The following is a 22,511-nucleotide window of genomic DNA, read 5'->3' on the forward strand; positions in this document are numbered from 1 at the left end:
TTTTTTTTTTCTATATTAGGCCCGCATTTCAATCGCCAAATAATCTTTAACCGAGGAGTTTATTCCACAGTTAAAGATTATTATTTATGGCGATTGGAAAGCGGCCATAACAAAACTGGAATAAAACAAGTAAAAACTTTTTAAAATGCTATAATTTTTAGAAATAAATTTTTATATTATACTGTGAAAACCATACAAAGATTTAAGTTATGTTTTTACTTATTTTTTTTCTAAGCTATTAGATGAAGTAAAAAAAATGTACTTTTAAAGTGTTTTATTACAACTATGTCATAATCCACAGCATACATAATGAAGAAATTACAAAAACAGGAGACATTTCACCGCGATTAATAGCCTCAACTGGTGACAGAAGGGCTGGCTCATTTTTTGCGCAGCGGATCAGCCTAGCTGTCCAGCGCGGAAATGCAGCCAGTATTCTTGGCACCATTCCACGCGGTCATGATTTATATAGTAATTAGATAAGGCTAGCTTTAAGTTTTATTGTATTAAAAAAAAAAAAAAAAAAAAAAAAAAAAAAAAAAAACAGGTTAAAGTTAAACCAAAGTTGGATTACAGTAATAAATCTTAATAGAATTATTATCTTTTAAACAGATTAATTATTATTAAAGATCTAATACTGAAATGTTTTTCAAACTAGGGAATGTTACATAGCAAGAACTACTTATTCAATATATCATAAATAAAATAATGAACAGAACCAAGATAGGCATATAGGCATATTATTTTGGTAGTGGTTTGTGGAAGCACAGACAGGTCCTGAAATAAGGCAAAATACACAAAATTATTATATTTTTTAACTGATGATTTATAAAAAATTGCAATAGAAACATTATATAACATACCACTGTGATGTATCTTATTACATACCACTGTGATGTATCTGGTGGCCGAGATAAGATAGGCACATTTGGTACCTAGTGGGTTGCGGAAGCCACACTGACTGTTCCTGGAATAAGGCAAAATACACAATCAATATATTGGTTTCTCTACTGAGAATGTATTAAGTAGGTACATATTGCAATAGAAATCTATATTATGTACCACTTGAATTAAATGTTGCTGTGATGTGTCTGCTGGCAGAGACAAAATAGGCACATTAGGACAGGTTCTAAAATAAGGCAAAATGAACAATTGATGTTTTTCTGAGAATTTTTTACAAATTGCAATAGAAATGTATAGTTACTAGGTACATACCACTGAAATTGAATGTTGTTGCAATGTTTCTGCTGGTGAGCCAGGCACACTGCTGGTGTGCAAGCTTTTCAACACCTACTCAGTTACATTGGCAAAACAATATTCTGCCCAAATTCGAAGCCTGAAACATTATAATAATACTATATAATAAACCAAAATATCAAAAACACTAGCGTTTCTGACTTCTTTAGCCGGTTTGTAGACAAAAAGAACAGCTGGTACTTAAGGGACACGACAATATTTACCTTGCATAATTAGATGCCTTTCCGGCTCTTGGTAAAGAGTGGATAGTAAGTGTTGGGTCGAAAGCCAATGCACAGCACTTAACACGCTTTCTATATTTATCAGACATGATAAATTTAATCTTACAAACGAAAAGAGTCACAAACAATAAGTCACTGTCCTTATTTTTCTCTAGTCTCAATCACACTGCTGCGAGTTTCTTCAAGCTAACAGGGAGAGAAAAATAGAAGCAAAAACACTAAACCACATGAAATACAACTAAAAATATACAAATTTATCACAACTGTTGGGAAAGAAAACTTTCATATTTAAACCAACAACCTAAAAACAAACGTACCATAGAGTAGATAGTTGCCAGTTGTTTATAGTTTGAAACTTTGTCTCTGACTTTGAAGTCTAGAATGAGACAAAGAATTTCTTTGTTTCATTCTAAATGATTCCATAAAAAAGTCTGCAGTGGCCCCATACAAAGTTGCCACCCCCTGCGTAAAATCCAGAAGATTCAATCGAACCTTGAACCGTACTTTTGACATGACAGTTGACCCATAGAGTTAAAATGGTGCGTGAGGAGATGGTGAGGAGTCATTTTGTACGGGCTCAAAAACCCGACTCCGAAGCTGAAAAATGTTCCCATTTTTACATGATTAAAATAAAATAAAATAAAAAACTTTTTTATTCGAATAAACTTTTACAAGTACTTTCGAATAGTCGGATGCATCTACCACTGGTTCGGAATGCCTTTCCTACCGAGAAGAACCAGCAAGAAACTCACCGTTTGCTCTTTTCAAATATTTGATAGATTTGCCCTAGTCTTAACCAATAAGCTATCAACGATTCTTTCGTGCTTTGTTCTTGAGTTACTGGGAGACAGAATCATTTGTGCTGTATCCGTGTAATTTGTTAAAAACATACTTTCTGGAACATTTTACCTGGCATAAGCAAACATCACAATTCGTAGACAATGACGGTAATACGCAGAAGGGATAAGGCATCAAATGAATTTATATAGGGGAAGATTGCAGGCGCCACGAAGAGAGGGGCTTGGGAAAGACTCGAGGCGCCGCTAAGAGGTCATTCTTGTGACAGGGGTGACGTATGTAGACGTTCATTTTCATCTCTGAAGTAATGGAAAAGTTAGAAACTCCACGTTGTCGGTTAACTTGTAAGTTTGAGCTGACTTCGCCCGCGGCTTTGTCACGTTTTATTAAAGGCAGAATATTTCGTTGCTTTATTTTTCCTTCTAAATTAAAGCTACACTTCATACCCGCTTCTCCATGTAAACGTAATAACGCTGTTTATTCAATTACTAGCTTACGCTCGCGACTTCGTCCGCGTGAACTACACAAATTTGAAACCCCTATTTCACCCCCTTAGGGGTTGAATTTTCAAAAATCCTTTATTAGCGGATGCCTACGTCATAATAGCTATCTGCATGCCAAATTTCAGCCCGATCCGTCCAGTAGTTTGAGCTGTGCGTTGATAGATCAGTCAGTCAGTCAGTCAGTCAGTCAGTCACCTACCTTTCCTTTTATATATTTAGATTTCGGCTTTGTAGAGCGTTGTCTGAGTCTCTGTCACTCATACCTATATGAGGTTTTGTCGGTCTCAACGACAGAGACGCTTTACAAATCTGTTATCTCCTTCTAAAGGTCGATGTACATTACTTTCTGCCACGCAGTCCACGCGGACGAAGTCGCGAGCATAAGCTAGTGTCATTCTAAAGGCCGATGTACATTACTTTCTGCCGCGTACTGTACCACTTATACGTACATTATTATAATGCTTAGTCTCGTGTCACCTTGTCGAGGGTGACAAAGGATGTTAGTTTAATCTGCTTGAGCATGACTGATGACTCCATCTCCCTGATCAAGCGCCCCTCCATCAATAGGTATTAGTCAGTCGAGGTAAAGACCCCTACCTATTCAGGCGAAAACTGAAACTAACGGCCAGCGCATACAGACGGAGTTTTTTTTTTTTTTTTAATTCTGATACAAGTTAGCCCTTGACTGCAATCTCACCTGATGGTAAGTGACCAGGAATCGAACCCGGGACCTCCCACTAATAAGACCACAGCGCTCACGACTGCGCCAGGGAGGTCGTCGGAGTGAAGCAGATAGAGCCATAAAATAACTTTTTAATAACGTTGACATACGGTTTTTTTTATCTGACATTTTGTAAGGGGCTTTTACATATGATCTATATGCCCCATCGTTACAAACTAAATTAAAATCAAACTACATAATTTAACCTAAAACTATAACAATTTGAGAGAATCACTAACTTCATTGGACATACGGTTGAAATGGCTATACTGAAACAAAACAGAGGAGAGTCCGACGCCGTCTTTATGCTAAAGTAGGTAAATAAAGATTAGAGTTGTTCTCAAGAATGACGCCATGCCTCGGCTCAAAATTTCATGATACTAGGTCAACGGGTTTTCCTTTTTAGGGAATTTCAGAAATAATATTTCCGTATCTAATTATGTAGAGTACGCGGCAGAAAGTAATGTACATCTACCTTAGAATGAGATAGCAGATTTGTAGAGCGTTGTCTCTGTCGTTGAGACCGACAAAACGTCATATAGGCATGAGTGACAAAGACAACGCTCTACAAAGCCGAAATGTTATTCTAAAGTCCGATGTACATTGCTTTCTGCCGCATACATGTTTGGATGTATGTATATATGTATCATGCATACCTATATTATGTATGTCAATGGTATTTAGTCCCTGTTGCCAGTACGCGCGTGACTGATGACCGCAATGCGCTATTAACCATCCATCCCAGTTGGTAATCCTTCGATTTCCTCTAAATAATTGCAGGTGTATTGTGCGCTTAATGGCGAATTAAACATTGATGTTTATGGAAAATAACAGATAAACGAGATAGACATGTTATCGCAATTACCGCCTTTTGAAACGAAAGTCACGTGATCTGTTGCGTCAATTTGTATAAATGCGGGTTTTTGGTTGGGTGACGTGGTAGCGGCCAGTAGGGTCTGCGCAGAATAGTCAATCCGAAACCTCGTTCTGACTCGAGACACGGCGACTATTAAATGCTTTTTGTGTTTAGGTCGCCATTTTGATTGAGTGGTTGTAATAGTAATTATTGTGCCCTAATCAAGTTTATATTGCAGTTAGATTATTATAAAGAGTAAACCTCTCGATGAGCCTCTACGCGTGTGATCAATATCTGCGCGCAAGTTAAACAAGAGAGGACATTCAAATAACTAATCCAAAAATAGCTTATAATGCCCTGCTTTTCTGTCTGACTTTAAGTTCACTTCTGGTATCCTTTTAAACATCTGTTCAATCCAAATATAGTATGACCATTATAGGTTTAAATAATATATATATAGCACGGCAAAGATATCCCAAAAAATCAAAGAGTTTCCATGGAGTTTTTAAAACCTAAATCCACACGGTTTAACTCGCGAGCGTTATTAAATCTGAAATTAAATAAACTATTGGATAAAGTTTTAAAAAACGCATAAGATTAAGGTGTGAAATACATATGTTGAGTGAAATAACCCTGGATGTTTAAACAGCTCCCTTGGTTGTACCGTGTCTCGGGAGAGCTGTGTAAACACCTAGGGGTCAAAACGCAAAAGTCGAGCAACACCCATGCCCTCCAGTGCCTGTTGTCTCTAGTGCGTAATGACGTCCCTTATCAACTTAGAAGGGACACCATACCTTTTGGTTTTTAGTATTTTCCTGAAAATACTAAAATTAACATTTAAATTTAATGGGGCAAAGAAATAACAAAATATCATTTAATTATTATTATCATTCAGTACCGCTACCGAACACTGCGTCTTCCGGTGCGAGGTCGCCATTCCAGCACCTTGGGACCCCAACGTCTATCGGTTTTACGAACTATGTGCCCTGCCCATTGCCACTTCAGCTTCGCAACCCGTTGAGCTATGTCAACTAGTTTCAGAGTTTATCGATTGCAAACAAACAAATCTTTCCTCTTTATTATATTAGCATTTATAGATGAAAAAAAGCTTCTATAACTGACCTTCCCTTAATAAAAGTCAAAGAATAATTATTTAAAAACTAGTTTGTAAGTCTCGTCTCGAGATAGCTTGGAAGGCAAAGAAAGTCGTTTCAAAGCACTTCTCCAAAGTCAGAATATTTAACCTTGTTATTGCACTTGTTTTAATAAAAATATAAATAGTTGAGTCATTTTAATAAAAACCGGCCAAGTGCGAGTCAGGCTCGCGCACCGAGGGTTCCGTACTACAGTCGTATTTTTTCGACATTTTGCACGATAAATCAAAAACGATGCATAAAAATAAATAAAAATCTGTTTTAGAATGCAAAAGTGAAGCCCTTTCATATGATATGATACCCCGCTTGATATAGTTGTTACTTCGAAAATTGAAAACACTAATTATTATTAATTCATGACCACAATTTAATTTGTTTTGTGTGATGTAACCACAAATTTACGGTTTTTAGATTTTTCTTCTTATATCTGCTATAAAACCTACCTACCTGCCAAATTTCATGATTCTAGGTCAACGGGAAGTACCCTGTAGGTTTCTTGACAGACAGACAACAAAGTGATCGTATAATCATAATTATATCGGGTTCCGTTTTTCCTTTTAAGGTACGGAACCCTAACAATAAGAAAATCTAGGTCAAGAGAACATCTAAAAAGCCATCTCTCATTCACAGCTATAAATTAAAAAAGTTAAATTCACTTTCGACAGTCGTGTTTGAGGGGTGTAAAGTTAAAGTTGTTTCGTTAATTGCTTTCGTCGCACGCGTTTTATCTTGTAAGCAATTTTTGACACAGATTTCAGCTAAAATTAAGGAATGTTTTTGTATTAGCTTACGTAAAAGATGCTGACAGAGAGAATGGTCACAGCTGAAACTATTGGACGGATCGGGCTGAAATTTGGCATGCAGATAGCTATTATGACGTAGGCATCCGCTAAGAAATTCAACCTCTAAGGGGGTGAAATTTGTGTAGTCCACGCGGACGAAGTCGCGAAGTGGCTAGTAATATACAAAAGTAAAGCTAAATAAAACTGTAGCGCCTTTCAAAGTTCGTAACTTCACAGTAACCATGTGTAAAAGGTAGATCTTCTGGAGAATATTTTCCTATTGCGTTGGGTCTAATTTAGAGAGGGTTTAGTTGGGGGCTCCTCCGTGCCTCCGTCGTGTCTCGGCTCTCGCATCAACTAAATGGGAAAATTATGCGGTATAAGGTCGCCAAACTTCTGCTTGTTTTATCAACGATGTCTAATGGTGTTGATGTTTCTGTACCAAAGAGAGCAGTACTTTAAATAACGACAGAAATACTTCCCTGAGTATTTATCTGTGTCTTTTGGATATTCAGCAATCCTTGGTGACCACCGCGACAGGTTTGCGACTGGCATAAATCTCGCGATCATTGCTGTCAAAACGTCCGGCTAGAGAGAGACAGCAATAGCCACAAAGCAAAATAAGAAGAAGAAGAAGAGAGACAGCAAATAAACTGTCGCATTGCTACTGCTGTCGCGTTGCTGTCGCTACTGCAACGTTTTACGTAATCACCCCGCCGCCGGTCAAACCCCTGACCACAGATTAAAGATGAGATATATAAGGAAGGATCTAGAGTTTTCGATTACAACGGTTACATTCTCTTTGGTATCAATTATTGCTACTCGATCACGGTTTCGATCAATTAAATTATTGTTTTTTGCGCTCTTGGAGATGTAAAACAATAAAAACAAAACTTGAAAAAAAATAAAGTGGTCTCTTATAATAACGTTTTCAATAATAATGAAAGGTTTTGTAAAAAATTCAACGAATTATACATTATTTAGTAATTTTTTAAACAATGCGTCTATTGTTCAGTTTTGAATCTCTGGCGTATTCGATCTTTGTTAAAATATTATAAATATTTTTTATACCCTCGTGAATTGTTATCAGGACTTTTTGGAAAAATAATACATATTTATTAAAAATCTGGCAATCTATTTTGACTTTTAACAAAATTACTCAGAGTTGTAAAGTTTTTACCCCCATGCCTTGAAGAGCATAAAGCAGTCTGTTCTGTGCTTGATCTCTTTCCAATCGTGTCGGTTGCCGTCCCATCTGCCATTCCCGCCAGACCAGACCAGAGGCAATTTAAAAATGTATATACTTACCTAAAGGAATCGAACCCGGGATCTCCGACTTATAAGACCACAGCGCTCACTATTGAGCAGAAAAGTCGTCAAATATAACGTAGTATGCTCAAAATTTTGTATTCGTTCCTGACGCTCCAAGCCATTTATCTAAGACTAATAACCCGTGATGATTATTAGTTATAATGTTACTATCACAGCAGGTCTTGCGAACTGTTTACGAGCAAAGTTTCCTGGGTAAAGCCTTCCACAACATATGCTCCTTAACTTTACACCGTATATCTGTCGTTAGTTTGTTACTTAATAAAAGTTGGCCAACTGAGAGCCGCTGAACTATTTACTCAAAAGTCTGGAACATAGGACATATAAATATAGTGCAATGTTAAAATATATTACTGTACGCGGCAGAACATTGTACATCAACTTTTAGAAGGAGATAGCGGATTTGTAGAGCAGTGTCTCTGTCGTTGAGACCGACAAAACGTCATATAGGTATGAGTGACAGAGAACTATGTACTACTATATTTGAGCATTTATTAAGAGGAGTTAGTCAGGACTTCAAGCTAGCTCGAATCCAACTGGGACAGTGTGAACGCCTCTATATGTCTAGTTTTGAGGCAAATATATACATATAATTTTTTTATAAAATTCGTTTTATTTATTTATAGACTAGCGCTTGGAAATTAATTAAAATGTAATACTAAAGTATTTTATAAACATACATTAAAACAACAAAAAAAAACTATATATAGTATATACATACAGAAAAACTTATCACTAAAAAATTTATATTTACAAAAAATATACGCCGTCCAAATGGTCATTTATGGGCATTGTGCCCAAAACACTGGCGCTATTACCTTGCTGAACGGCAAGGCTCAAACGTTGAGCGAATTAAAATTATATTAATAGATCTCTTCGGCCTCATTGGGTTGCGGTTGCCAAAAGACGGTTGTTCGCTCGGTTTACATGGATCTTACATGCTGCAAGAAATAAGTCTTAGTGCGTATGTGCTCACCGAGATTTTGTAACCCTTCTAGTTTACTACAACTACAACTAGGATTAAAACCTAGGATCAAAAGAGGCCACAAAAGGCACTTACCTATCGGTTAGCTCTTAGCCTATGTGTATTAAACATCTCATCAGGCTACGGTTGCCAACATCAGCCACAACAATTTTATGTCAGAAGTGTTTTTACTACATTTTAACTGAGCTACAAAGAACTTTGTTTAATGAAGCGTACCTTTTTGTTCCAATATGGTGACTCAACCTGCCTTGCGCCATTGCCTACTTTTAAGTTGTGACTTATTTAAAAAGAAATTGTATTTGAGATTTACCGCCTATCCACATGTACACTGACTAAAAAACTAATATGTTCCAACGACGCAATAATTACTCAAGTATAAATAACTTATCAAAATTCAATGCATCTATTATATAAGTTAACCCAAAGCCGAAATGCCGGCATATTGCAATTGGTCTAGGACTAGGCAATCATCAGAAATGCCGAGAGCCGAAATGGCTTTGTCAAAAATTTGGGATTGGAGGAGTGCCTGAATTTGCAGTCCTAAGTAATCATTTTATGATCTCTACCTTTTGTAATTAAAGAGATACAGCCCGCTAGATAGACGGACGAATGGGCGGCGGAGGCTTCCGTCCCTAATAGGGTGCTGTTGGCACCCTTCTGGTAGGAAACCCTAAAAAAAGATCACTTGATCAATTTGTAGAAAAAGTGCGCTGTTGCGGTTGGGCCAGTCTTGTTCTATACAACAATATCGTCAGTCTACGAAGCGAGCGGACGGCGAGTTTCATAATGAAATCATGTTTCACCCGACATGGCGAGTGAAATGTAGGTACAGGTGAGTGCGTTTTATTTTATTATTAGTAACAGTTTCTGCAAAGTATTGATTTTATTTTATAATGCTGTACAATGCTCCGTCGTCGTTCACTTATTGATAAGCTTTGTTGAAACATTTTCAACGAGCTCTATTTTTCTACATAGCTGTTATAAGTCCCGCAAATTGCTAATGCGAGTGGCCGCCATTTTAGTGACGTCAGCGCTAGACTGAAGTTTCGAGCTGATGGTACATTTTTACTTAAATATACGTCAAAGCACGTCAAAATGACGTCATTTGGATGTTAATGAGACATGTTTCCAGCGCAATAGCAATTTGCGGGACTGATAGAACTAACCACTAACTGAAATCTTTTACAACTGGCTACATGGTAATAATACTATGTTAAAATTAAAAAAGCTTTTTCGGAGTAAAAGCTTTTCTTATTGTTCTGAGATAAACTGAAACTTAAACTACGGCCACATCTGCGCGTCATGAACGCGGGATACGGGAGTGTCCACGACAAGAATCTATAAGTGTACAGGCACACACGCGACTGTTGTAGTTGCGTAGGTGTGCAATGTGCATTGCGCCATTAAATATAGTTGGGCTGACGTTCTCACTTCGTCGTCGCTTTTGTCGTGCAGGTTTGGATGATGCTTTGCTCATGAAGCCAAATTATATGTCCGATCGTATGCCATAAGGGAGTTCCGGTGTCCCCTTTACATCTCTTGTCATTGTTTATTAAAAAAACTCATGAAAACAAAGCAAATGCATGGTATCAGAGAGACGTCCCATCTCCATCATCACTGACGGTACCATTATGGCACCAAGCATAATTATCTATTGTCATCAAAACCATACCTACTTGTCTGCCGACTTTATCCGGACAGTTGCAAGTAGCCGAATTGAATTTCGATCCGATGGAAGGACAACATACGCACGAAGCAATATAATAAAAAGAAGAGTCAGTTGCTGCATGTGATAATCTCAAAAGTTCCGTCTGTCATAATATAATGATAAATCCAATACAGTGTAGTGTATGGCAAAGAAAATATATCGAAAAAAACCGGCCAAGTGCGAGTCAGGCTCGCGCAACGAGGGTTCCATAAAAGGGTTTCCATAAGAGGGTTGCATAAAAATCTGTTTTAGCATGTACAGGTGAAGCCCTTTCATATGATACCCCACTTGATGTAGTTATCTTACTTCGAAAATTGGAAATACTAATTATTAGTTTATGACCACAATTTTTTTTTGTGTGATGTAACCACAAATTCACGGTTTTCAAAATTTTCTCCTAATGCCAGCTATAAGACCCACCTACCTGCCAAATTTCATGATTCTAGGTCAACAGGAAGTAGGTTTCTTGACAGACCGACAGACAGACAGACAACAAAGTGATCCTATAAGGGTTCCGTTTTTCCTTTTGAGGTACGGAACCCTAATAAGTTAAGAGGAGTGTATCCAGTTTCCAACTGAGTAAGACGTCAATACTTCTTGCTGTGCTTTAGCGATTTGTTTCGCGCTTCAAAAGCCAAACCGTATTTTTTGTTAAAAAATAAGTCTTTCATGTTTCCCAATCCTATTTGGATTTTAAAATGGCATTTTTAAACACGATTCAAGTTTAAATCACGTTTCACGATAATTTGAAAAATAAATAACGGAACGACGCTTTCGTTTTTATTATTTTGTCGTTTCGTTTTTATTGGTACAGTATTCATGTAGGTCATTCCGTTGGCATTACCAGTTTTATACACATTTAGAATTGAGATACGTTTTAAACAGTTTTGACAGTGAAGGAAAACATCATAAGGAAACCTGCATGCCTGAGAGTTCTCTATAATGTTCTCAAAGGCGTGTGAAGTCTACCAATCCGCACTTGGCCAGCGTTATGAACTAACAAACCCTTCTCATTCTGATAGGAGACCCGTGCTCAGTGATGACAAGGTTAACTTGACCCATCCAGAACTTTTCTCTCTCTCTGCGTCATATTTCCCACTGCTGAAAGTCTAAAACAGGGGTGTCAAACAAATTTTCCTAAAGTGCCATCTTTAAGATTTAGGGCGTGTTAGCGGGCCAGGGTCAAAGGAGGTGGCCAAGATCTGAACCGGAAACACGTTTTCAAGCTTTTTATTGAAATATGAAATGACTGATGATTTAAAAACTATAAAAAAAATCTTTTTTATAGTTTTTAAATGGTCGCACGTCTCGCAAAACGCGCGCTATTTTCAGCATGCGTGGTTACATCGAGTGCCGGCCGTCTAAAAATCCTCTTGAGATTCTGGTGGCGGGCCGTATTGAAATGGTCTGAGGGCCGGACGCGGCCCGCGGGATAAGATCTACCTACCTGCCAAATTTCATGATTCTAGGTCAACGGGAAGTACCCTGTAGGCTTCTTGATAGACAGACAGACAGACAGACATGCGATCCTATAAGGGTTCCGTTTTTCCTTTTGAGGTACGGAACCCTAAAAAAAGGATTTCTGATAATAGAACCGTGCTAGAATGAATACCTATATTTAAAAAAATTCAGTACTTTACAGTACATAGTAAGTTGTAGGTATATCTACGAAGGAACCTTTCAATAGAATTTTCAACATTTGCAGTTTTAAAACTTCGCTCCAATTACTTCGTCGACTCGTGGTCTAACCGCAAGTTTATATTCAAGTTATTCTTTTGTGGCCAACATTTGTAGGGGTTGTGTAAACAAACTGTACTCCGCAACTCCTGTGGATGCTCTTAGGTTTCGTGTTTACGCAACTAAAAATATTCCTTTGAGGATGTTTATTGTATGTTTACGTTTGGCTTCTGTATCCCGTTACACAGGTTTATTGCTAAATTACAGAAGGAAAATTGTATTCTTTGTGTAATATAAACACGAAGGCTCTTTTATCCAATATATTTTGATAATAGCTTATTCCCAGCCCTTGACTACAATCTCATTTGGTGGTAAGTGATGATGCAGTCGAGGATAGAAGCGGGCTAACCTGGAAGGATTATGTCAGTTTTTATTAAACCCATACCCCTTTGGTTTCTACATGGGATCGTACTGGAACGCTAAATCGCTTGACGGCAGAGCTTTGCCGATAGGGTGGTAACTACTAACTAGCCACGGCCGAAGTCTAGAGAAAATTTAGAAATTATAAAATTCCAAATTTCCCCTGCCGAGAATCGAACCCAAGACCTCCCACTAACCAGACCATAGCGCTCACCACTGCGCCAGGGAGGTCGTCAAATCTACCTAGTTTAGTTAGTTAATTCCGAAGTCTACGATAATACGCACGAAATTAGATCCAGCGCAAAGCTCATCTTGAATTCATAACATGACCTGGGTAATGCATACTTGTTGTGTCACCTGACATACTGAAAATGGCATTCGCTCCTCCCCGTTCCAGCTTCCGAGATATAACTTCTCTAATAAGATGTATGAGTTGTGTTCCGAGTTGTGAATGTTATGAAACAGACCTTGTTACGTGGACTTTAATCTTGTTACGCAAGAACTATATACTCTTTTCATGGAGAGAAGTTAATTATAGAGTTATTTCTATTACATACCACACAAATGACAAGGACAAAAAGTGAATAGGCGTTTAGCTCGTGTAGTTCCAGCGAAAAGATCAAGAAAGAGTGTAGTTCGCTACTGCCCTTGACAGTTCGAACTTCCGAGCCCCACCTCAACCGAAACCGAACACCACAGTCCCGTCGTGACCACGACCCGTGCAATTGGGTTGGAATATCGACAAATAAAAACAAAAATTAATCGCGGTATGTACCCGTTATCTACATTAAAATAGGGCGTTTACCATTTTGAGTGACCAACCAATCATAAACGAGCCTATGTTTTCCGTACTACTCTAATTACGTGGATAGAGTAGTGCACAAAACATGGGTAAGTCCCATTTTGTTCTATAGATCTTGACGTCATCGGACAAAATGGGACAAATTTATCCTAATTTGTTCCATAGAACAATTGAGATTCTTTTTAGACAATTTCTTTGTTTAATTGTTCTATGGAACAAAGTAAACAACTTTTCTTTTTTCGTGGTGGAATGTCATCTGGATCATTTTTAGGGTTCCGTACTCGAAGCGTGCCAACGGGACCCTAAAAATGATCCTGATGACATTTAGTACGGAACTATAGTATTATAAATATTTTTATCCCACCCGGCTAGTTATAGACTACACTCGACATTGTCAAAGTTAGGTCTATAGCATAGTTATTCGAATAAAGTTTTGACAGAACATGGCTGGTATTTTGCAAATAAAACCATCTGCGCAGTGCACACCACTCGCGCTCCGACAAAGTTGTGTCCCTACGGCACTGTTTACATTTTACTGGCTGGTTGAGGTCGGGGACTGCACGCTATTAATATTTAACTTACCTACTATACCTACTCCACATGTATGTAACTAAACTAGCTGACCTGTGCCCACCAATGAGTAGGTTTCCAGGCAACGTTAGAGAAAATTTTCATAGATGGCGCTTAATACTACCACCACTAAAGATGAAAAATAATACCTATATCTATGTATATGATCTATGCTTTTATGTTTAGGTCGTGTCAATCAATGACATATGAAGAGTAACAGCTAGCGTGCACTGCGATTTTCCTTACGTTTCTTCACACAAAATCTGTGAACTATAATAGAAGTAATTAATTAATTTCGCATCCGCTTTAAAATTAAAAATTTAAAGCATAGATCATATAGGTATTATTTTTCATCTTTAGTGGTGGTAGTATTTAGCGCCTGGAAACCTTCTCATTGTGTAAGAAAAATGTCGTTATCGTAATAGTCAAAAATTCTGCCCTTTGATTGGTTGGAGACAATACGCAGATAAACTTTCAGCTTTTATAGAATGACGAAGGTCTGGCCCTCGCGGGGTCTTGGTCCATAATATACTAGAATTTAGTTTGTCTTGTCTACAAAAACCTAAAAAAACCGGCCAAGTGAGAGTCAGGCTCGCGCAACGAGAGTTCCGTACTACAGTCGTATTTTTTCGACATTTTGCATGATAATTCAAAAACTGTGATGCATAATAATAAATAAAAATCTGTTTTAGAATGCACAGGTGAAGACCTTTCATTTGATATAGTTATCTTACTTCGAAAATTGAAAATACTAAATTATTAGTTCATGACCACATTTTTTTTGTGATGTAACCACAAATTCGTGGTTTTCAGATTTCCCCCCGAATGTCTGCTATAAGACCTACCTACCTGCCAAATTTCATGATTCTGGGTGTTTGTGTCTGGGTTCAAAGTGATCTTATAAGGGTTCCGTTTTTCCTTTTGAGGTACGGAACCCTAAAAAGTATATAAATTATACGTTGGCGACACCGGCGTTGTTTACCAGTCTGCGAAGTTTGAGTAGGGTTACCGACGAGTGGAAATTGATAGCGTCACCATTTTACTGTATCGGCACGATATCTATAAATTGGGAACTATTTTTCTTCCTGTTTTAGTTATTGGCTTTCAGGTGTTATCGTATACCTTTTACCTACTATGATCGAGTATACATATTTGGTAAACATACCGCTTTTTTTTTAATGAAAAAAATTTATTTTTTATAAAAAAAATGCTTTTACTCGAAATTCTCCATAATGTCCTCAAAAGTGTGTGAAGTCTACTAATCTGCACTTGGCCAGCGTGGTAGAGTGAGGCAGCTTCTAAGACGGTACCCGTGCTCAATAGTGAGCCGGCGATGGGTTGAAGATGTTGAATATGCATATCGGAAAGCAGTAGAAGTTCAAAGAGCTTGTTTTGCAGTCGCAGTTATTGTCCTTGGTTAAAGTTATTATTCAATAAACAAATTTTAGTTCAGGCAATACTTAACAATAATATGACAAAGAATTACAATATGAAGCTGATATATACAGTAAATTAAATTCACAGAATATTGCAGCAACTGTGCATTTTATCCCATAAAAATTGTCCCCCTGACCGAATTTTGTCTACAACGCGCGACGGCCATAATATTGTTAGGTAAATTAGGTTGTCTTTTAGCGCAGAAATGCTAAGTTGTACTGTAATCAAGTAAGCTACTACAAGTTTTATTGTATTGAAGTGACAACCCTATTTGAGAGGCGCCAGTGTGCTTGATCAATATCTCTCCTTCGCTTCAATAATGAATTTTAATAACTTCCAATGATTTGTTACGAATATAAAACATATTGTTTATAATTGGTATTGCACCTTTCCTTGTATGGTTTTTGAATAATCGAAAAAGTTCTCAGGATATAGAGTCTAGACTCTAGACCTCACTTGTGTTTGTTTAATTTGTTTTTTAATTCAGATACAATTTAGCCCTTGACTGCAATCTTACCTGGTGGTAAGTGATGATGCAGTCTAAGAAGGAAGCGTGCTAACCTAGAAGGGTATGGTAGTTTTTACCGATACCTCTTTGGTATCTACAAGGAAACACTTGTTTCCATTAGGCGCAACACAATAGCAAAAATTTATGTTTCCACCAAAATTTTTACGATGTAGATACGTAAATTTTAACAAAAAAAAAAATACTTACACGAAAAATTGCAGCATAATTATTTCGTAGAGCTGAAAAAAGTTCAAGAATATGCTCTCAGTGAAAGCGTACGACTTGCTTGCGTTACTTGAAAAAATTGCACGGAGAAATTCTTATCTGCTTTTGCGAGATTTCAGCGTAAGTGCCCTTGCTGAATTTTAGTGAATTTTAAACGAAGGAATAAACTACGTGCTATTCAGTCTTCAAACTTCAGTTTAAAGTTCGCTTTTAACACAGCGAAAGTTTTCATCTTATTCATTATTAAGGTGATTTTAGTACGTTTATATAGTTGGTTCAAGATGCTTTCTACTTTGGCCACAGTGCTTCAAAGTCCCACATTACAATACCGTTGTACTATTGAAGTCACGAGACCTATGGGTACAATATGTTCAGCAATGGACAGTTGGACACCCTTAACTTTGAGGGTATAACGGTATTGTAATGTGGGACTTTAAAGCATTGTGGCCAAAGCGAGTGTAGGAAACATCTTAAACCAACTATACCAACGTACTAAAATTACCTTAAAGTTTAAGGGTGTCTGGCAGGGGGTTGCCACGATACTAAGTGTCTGGCAATGCATGACTTGATTTCTAATACTATTCCGAAGAAAATATAAAAAATTACGCTTTATACTTTGACGAAAGATTTTATACACCTTTGTTACCTGTTATCTGCCAAAGCCACGATGATCCAAACTTCATAGTCGCTGATCATTCCTACCTGTGTTGGGGATTTAGAAACTTTCAGTTTTTATAAAATAACGAGTCTTGGTCCTCACAGGCTCTTAGGCCATAAGATTTGAAAAGAGTTACTCCTGAGTTTTTGCAGGCTCTTCTCAGTAAAATCTACTTTCCAAACCGGTGGTAGAGTCACAAACGTAACATAAGAAGAGACACTGGTAGTCCTACAATCTACATGAACTAAAAAAATCTGAATTTGAGTTTGAGATGGGTCAGCTAGGTTAATAACAAAAATAGGTCAACGTGTGCTTATAACATGGTAATGTTTTTATTCATAATATTGTGCGCTAAAAGGTAAATATGTACAAAAACATGTGAAGATAAAAGCTTCAAAATATTAGGTGGTACCCACGCTTAAAGAATGGCAGCATAAATCAGAAGCAGAGAGAAATGATTCTAGAATTTTGTCCATCTCTTTTAGCCGCTTTTAGCATATTTCGTGTTATATTAGTGCGGGTTTTGAAAATATTTCATACCAAGTTTTGCATATGGCCTTATTTTTTCAAAAACATGAGGATAAAGAAAATTCCAACTATGTGCTCTTTGCTTACTTTTCGTAATGAAATTTTTTCTCATGAGATGAGATGAATCTTTATTTTCAGACGGAGTATAAGCGCAACGCATATACCCCTGCATAAGCTAAATGCAGCGTTAAATATGACGTTACTAGAAATTGACGATTTCACAGGCAGCATGTGAAAAATCACGTGAAAAGCCTTTTCATAATATTATTATGTAACACTTGCTACCTTAAAAAACTTTAAAATCACGAAGTAATCTTACTTTGAAAATTGTTATAATTAATCCCGTTTTATTGTTTAAATTTCATGCGCGCACGGTCGTTGACCACAACTAAGATACTAAAGAGCGCGCGAGCGAGGACACTCGCATCGCTGCGTATTAGAAAGGGGAAGACATCTACTTAAATTAGTTTTATAAACATACAATCGTTTGCTATGTCTCACGGAAAGCGAATTTTTGTAGGTACGGTTGGTAGCACTGCTATTATGCTTTCAATACAATAATCGGTACATTCAGAAATGTAATATTTTACCAAAATACTAGTATATCTTTAGACACTTCAAGGTCAATAGATAGATTCGTCGCACTGCCGTCTCAGTCATTTATCAAAGCAACAATCACTCAGCAGGGGACGAATTTCCTTTGGTTCGGAAAACGTAATATTACAAAGAGCAACGTTCCGTTTTGCACTATCCGTTTTTAGTGAAACTTCACATTTTCCAGCGGACACGGAACTTTATTTGTGTAACCTGAGCTAGTTGTAGTAAACATCTCTTACTCACTGACAACTGTCTAAAAAGTCTCAATGTACGCAAAACCTGAGAGGAATAATCCTCCCAGGTTTTGGGCACATTTACATGAAGCCCAACTCACAGTTTAAAACTCAGTTTAGCTCAGCCCGCCGCGCGGCTGACGTTCCCACTTTGGAGTGTAAGCAGTAAAACAATATATTATGGCCTTTTGCACAACAATAATAGCACAACAGTGACTCATACGCGTTTACAAAATATTTTTTATTCTTTGTATCTACCTAAATGTATAGAAGGAAAAGGTGACTGACTGACTGACTGACTGACTTATCTATCAACGCACAGCTCAAACTACTGGACGGATCGGGCTGAAATTTGGCATGCAGATAGCTATTATGACGTAAGCATCCGCTAAGAAAGGATTTTTGAAAATTCAACCCCTAAGGGGGTAAAATAGGGGTTTGAAATTTGTGTAGTCCACGCGAACGAAGTCGCGGGCATAAGCTACTTAATCAATAAAGATGTCCAAATAAATAAAATTAGATATTTTTTGGATCTAAAGGTCTTGTAGTATGGCAGCGTCCCTCGTGGAAGTGGAGAGTGTGCTTTTTGCTCGTTGCTACAATAGCTTTAAACTCCGCCGTCCACTCGGCCACACAAATATTTCTCCTATATTGATGCTCGTAAAAAGTTGCCTTCGGTGAAATTGCAGAGGAACGCGTTTGGGAACTTTAATTTGTTTTTGCCGACACGTTGCTAAAAGTCATTTTTCCAAACGCCCGCTTGTTATTGAAAATTAACAAATCGTTTTCCTGTGAGTAGATGTACGAATAATTGGCATTGTCAATAAATAATAGACGGAGTATTCGATGTTTGAGAAAATAGGATTAGACCTACTAGGAGTTCAGACCTTAAATATTTGCCATGGCATAGCCATTGTATAAAATTCCTAAAAAAATATAAAATGTAGGAAACCGTTCATTAGTAGGGCGCCGATAGGTTGATCATGATGATGATTATCCCTACGTTCTTTAAATACTAGTATATAAGAATCTTCGTTTGGAGATAATCATTATCGTTCTGTTAATAAATATTAATTTAACAAAATCTCGGTTTACCCCTCTAATAGTTTTGTAAGAAGTATTATCGACATTATCAAGGACTAAAAGTACTAGGTAGCCTATGTAGACTGTACTCTGCAGTAGAGAGCTCACTGAAACCATGTTCGCGGTGTTGGCGGCTGATTGAATCTGTCTGGTGCAAGCGCAACATGCGGCGAGGTACACCGCACGGCGTGCATCGCCTCACACACTGACTCGCTCTGACCTCTAGCGATGCCTGATATTACAACGTATAGACTGGAGATGGATTATTTCACAGGTAGCCTATGTGTGTATAGACAGTAGAGTAGAGTATTAGTGGACAGTAGAGCTATACAATGAACCAAAAGCACCTATTGCTTGCCTGGTGGCTGCTTTTTTCTTCATGTTTTGCAATAGGAGGGCGGGCGGTGCATTTCGCATGCTGCATGTTGCACTATATAAATTCGACCTGTTTCAGTGGATTAGGTATAGCAAATTAAGTTTTTGGTTCATTGTATATCATGGACTTCCGCACAGTAACGCCTGCTTCTATACGACAGTAGAGCTTACTGAAAACATATTCGCGGTGTTGGCGGCTGATTGAATCTGTCGGGTGCAAGCGCAACATGCGGTGAGGAACGCCGCACGACTTGCGCCGCTTCACCGCGCCATGCCTCCACACTGACTCGTCCTCATCTCTAGGAGTCTAGCGATGCTCAATATTACACCGTATAAACTACCTCCGATAGTCTCTATGGCATAGATAGTCCAAATAAGTTCTGAGTGCTGCTCGTTTGCTAGCTAATTCTAATTCTGTTCTATTTCTAAATTATCCTGTACTGTCTGACATGCAACACACATGATCTGCCCAGTCTCATTTAGCTAAAGCAGCTGCAGGGGCAATTTAGACTACTCGCGTTTTGGAACGTATACGAGAAGCAGAATTCCTTACGCGATCTGCTAGTTTTAAATCTAGTATGCTGCGTTCTTTGCTCGCTAATTAAATACAAAATAATCGACTGTGACAGACAGACAGACGGAAGGACGGACGGAGAAAGACGCACCCTAAGGCGTTGTCCTAATACAACGCGATTACGCGATCGTCGCGCGAGTAAGCGATGCGACCGTCGCGTACTTGCGTCAAATAGAACGAGAATACGATCATCGCCCGAATGCCAATTAGCACATCTATCAGCATTGACATATATATTACTTCGTATGGACAGGGCCATTGAACAAACAAAATGGCACCGACTCAGTGGTGCTTTAGCACCAATGCAACCTCAGTGACGTCTGGATTTCAAACGGATCGTTCATTAGTATCTAAGAGGTGGCGCTAATTTATTTGGTTCCAAAACCATGAGAGATTTTGTTCGCTTGGGCATATCTTGTCATTTATATCGATGCCTATCAGTAGGTATGTTTGTTTGATCGCGGAGTAAAACTCGCGCGAACTTCCGATGATCGGGCATTCGCGTTGTATTAGGACAACGCCTAAGGGTTCCATTTTCACTATTTTGGTACGAAACCCTGCAAAGGCCTGTAAATATCTTACAAAATATAGAAGCGAATATTTCAAAAATATTTCCGTCACTACTTTCAATCGTGTAAGGTAAAATTTATTCAATTGTATCGAGAAATGCGGGCGCTGATACATTCAGGCAGGGAAATAGGGGGAAGAAACGCAAATTGCCGAACCTCGTTATTATTTGGCACCGGCGGAGATTCCCGATAACGCCCGAGGTGCTGAAAAATGGGATAGCAAATTGTCGGAATATTACTTGAATATTACCTACTTTCATTGTCAATAGCTCAGCGGAAAATGGCGGACTGAATCTGAAAAGCTGTTAGTTTCGAATACATCTAAACTTTAGGCGTATTTCTTTCTACGCAAAGATGTCATCGTTTCAAATTCTTGTACGATGGCACGGTACCGTTCGTGTTCGAGTCCTTTTTAAATTAAGACTTTTTAACCTTAATATTTTGGTGTTTTGTTTATTCTGATACAAGTTAGCCCTTGATTGCGATCTCACCTGCTGCGCGATTGCGGTAGAATGACCGTGGCGTGTGGTCCCTACAAGAGACCTATGTCCAGATGTGAACGTCTATTAATTGATGATGATGATGATGAACCTAATATAATGTTTGAGAGCCGTGATAGCCTACGCCTTTTATTCGGAACGTCAGAGATTCGATTCCGGGTACGCAATTCTAACTTTTCGGAGTTATGTGGGTTTAAGCAATTAATATCACTGCTTTAACGATTAAGCAACACATTGTGTGGAAACCTGTATACCTGAGATTTCTCCATAATGTTCACGACGCTGTGTGAAGTCTGCCAATCCGCACTTGGCCAGCGTGGTAGACTCTGGCCAAACGACCATAGGTAGTCTACCACGCTGGCCAAGAGCGGATTGGCTTCTCTTAGAAAAAATGCGTTATTATTCTGAGAGAATATCTGTGCTCAGTAGTGGACTGGCGATGAGTCGATCGTGATGAACCTATTGTTGAGGTCTTTCGGGATTTTCAAAAACCTAAATCCACGCGGATGAAGTCGCGGGCATTATCTAGTACCTACTAAAAGCCTTGCGATCTTCTTGAAACAGCTAATTAGAAGAAAAATAGGCCGTCGCAAAAAAAATCCCTATTAAATATTTTCCAAAATCCTTCGTAAAACTCGATTCCCTGAAGATTGGCAGTCTCATAAAGAAATTCATTAAGGAGCCGCGGTGGAGGTGACACTTTAGTGATTCGTGAAGTGTTCTTTAATACTTTTAAGATTAAATTTTGGCACGCTTCTTGCCTATATTTGTCTGTATTTTGTCTTCCTCTCTCAGCCTTTATTTATTTTTATCTCCCTACGCAAACACCGGCCAAGTGCGAGTCAAGCTCGTGCGACGAGGGTTCCGTACTACAGTCGTATTTTATTCGACATTTTGCACGATAATTCAAAAATTATAATGCATTTGCATATGATGCAACTATTCATGGGCGGCAATAATCACTTAATAACAGGGACTCCTGCTCGTTTCCTCGCTATTTAAAAAAACTACGTTTGTATAGAACATGCTACGAGTACACTTCTCTTAAAAACCAGCGACTCTACTGCCGAAATAAATAAAAATGTATGTTTTGACGAATAAGATTACAGGGATTGAGGAAGCAAACGGAATCGTAAATTACCAAATGTTTTATCACGTCTCCCCAGTCTTTATCCTGTTGTCAGTCTTTATTAACCCCCAACATGCCCCCAACTCAACCCAACCAGTTACATAATGTTCGCTTTGTTTAAATCGAATCGAATAACAAGAAAGTCGAAGTACAATTCCGAAATCGATTCACGCTTCAATTGAAGTCGATTTGTTAATACATGATTGATGCCGGTTCATTTGTTTTTGCCAAGAGTGATACAATAAATGTACAATATAGGTATTACCACCCAGCAAATACATAAGGTACTTTCACATATTGTTTATTTTGGCT

At 38.1% G+C, this 22,511-nt stretch overlaps 1 protein-coding gene and 1 long non-coding RNA gene across 2 annotated transcripts in view; one reads left to right on the forward strand and one right to left on the reverse strand.

The window, feature by feature from the left end:
* Window positions 1-22,511, forward strand: part of LOC117987085 (disintegrin and metalloproteinase domain-containing protein 10 homolog) — a 201,599-nt gene that overhangs the window by 74,350 nt on the left and 104,738 nt on the right. The gene's annotated exons all lie outside the window — the stretch shown is intronic.
* Window positions 547-1,938, reverse strand: LOC138403074 (uncharacterized). The gene is made up of 4 exons (XR_011237361.1): window positions 1,461-1,938; window positions 1,216-1,336; window positions 889-967; window positions 547-777 (listed from the first exon to the last, which is right to left on the reverse strand). It is a non-coding gene; the product is annotated as an uncharacterized lncRNA (long non-coding RNA).

Source organism: Maniola hyperantus, chromosome 12, assembly GCF_902806685.2.
Source record: "Maniola hyperantus chromosome 12, iAphHyp1.2, whole genome shotgun sequence".
Classification (NCBI taxonomy): Eukaryota; Metazoa; Arthropoda; class Insecta; order Lepidoptera; family Nymphalidae; genus Maniola; species Maniola hyperantus.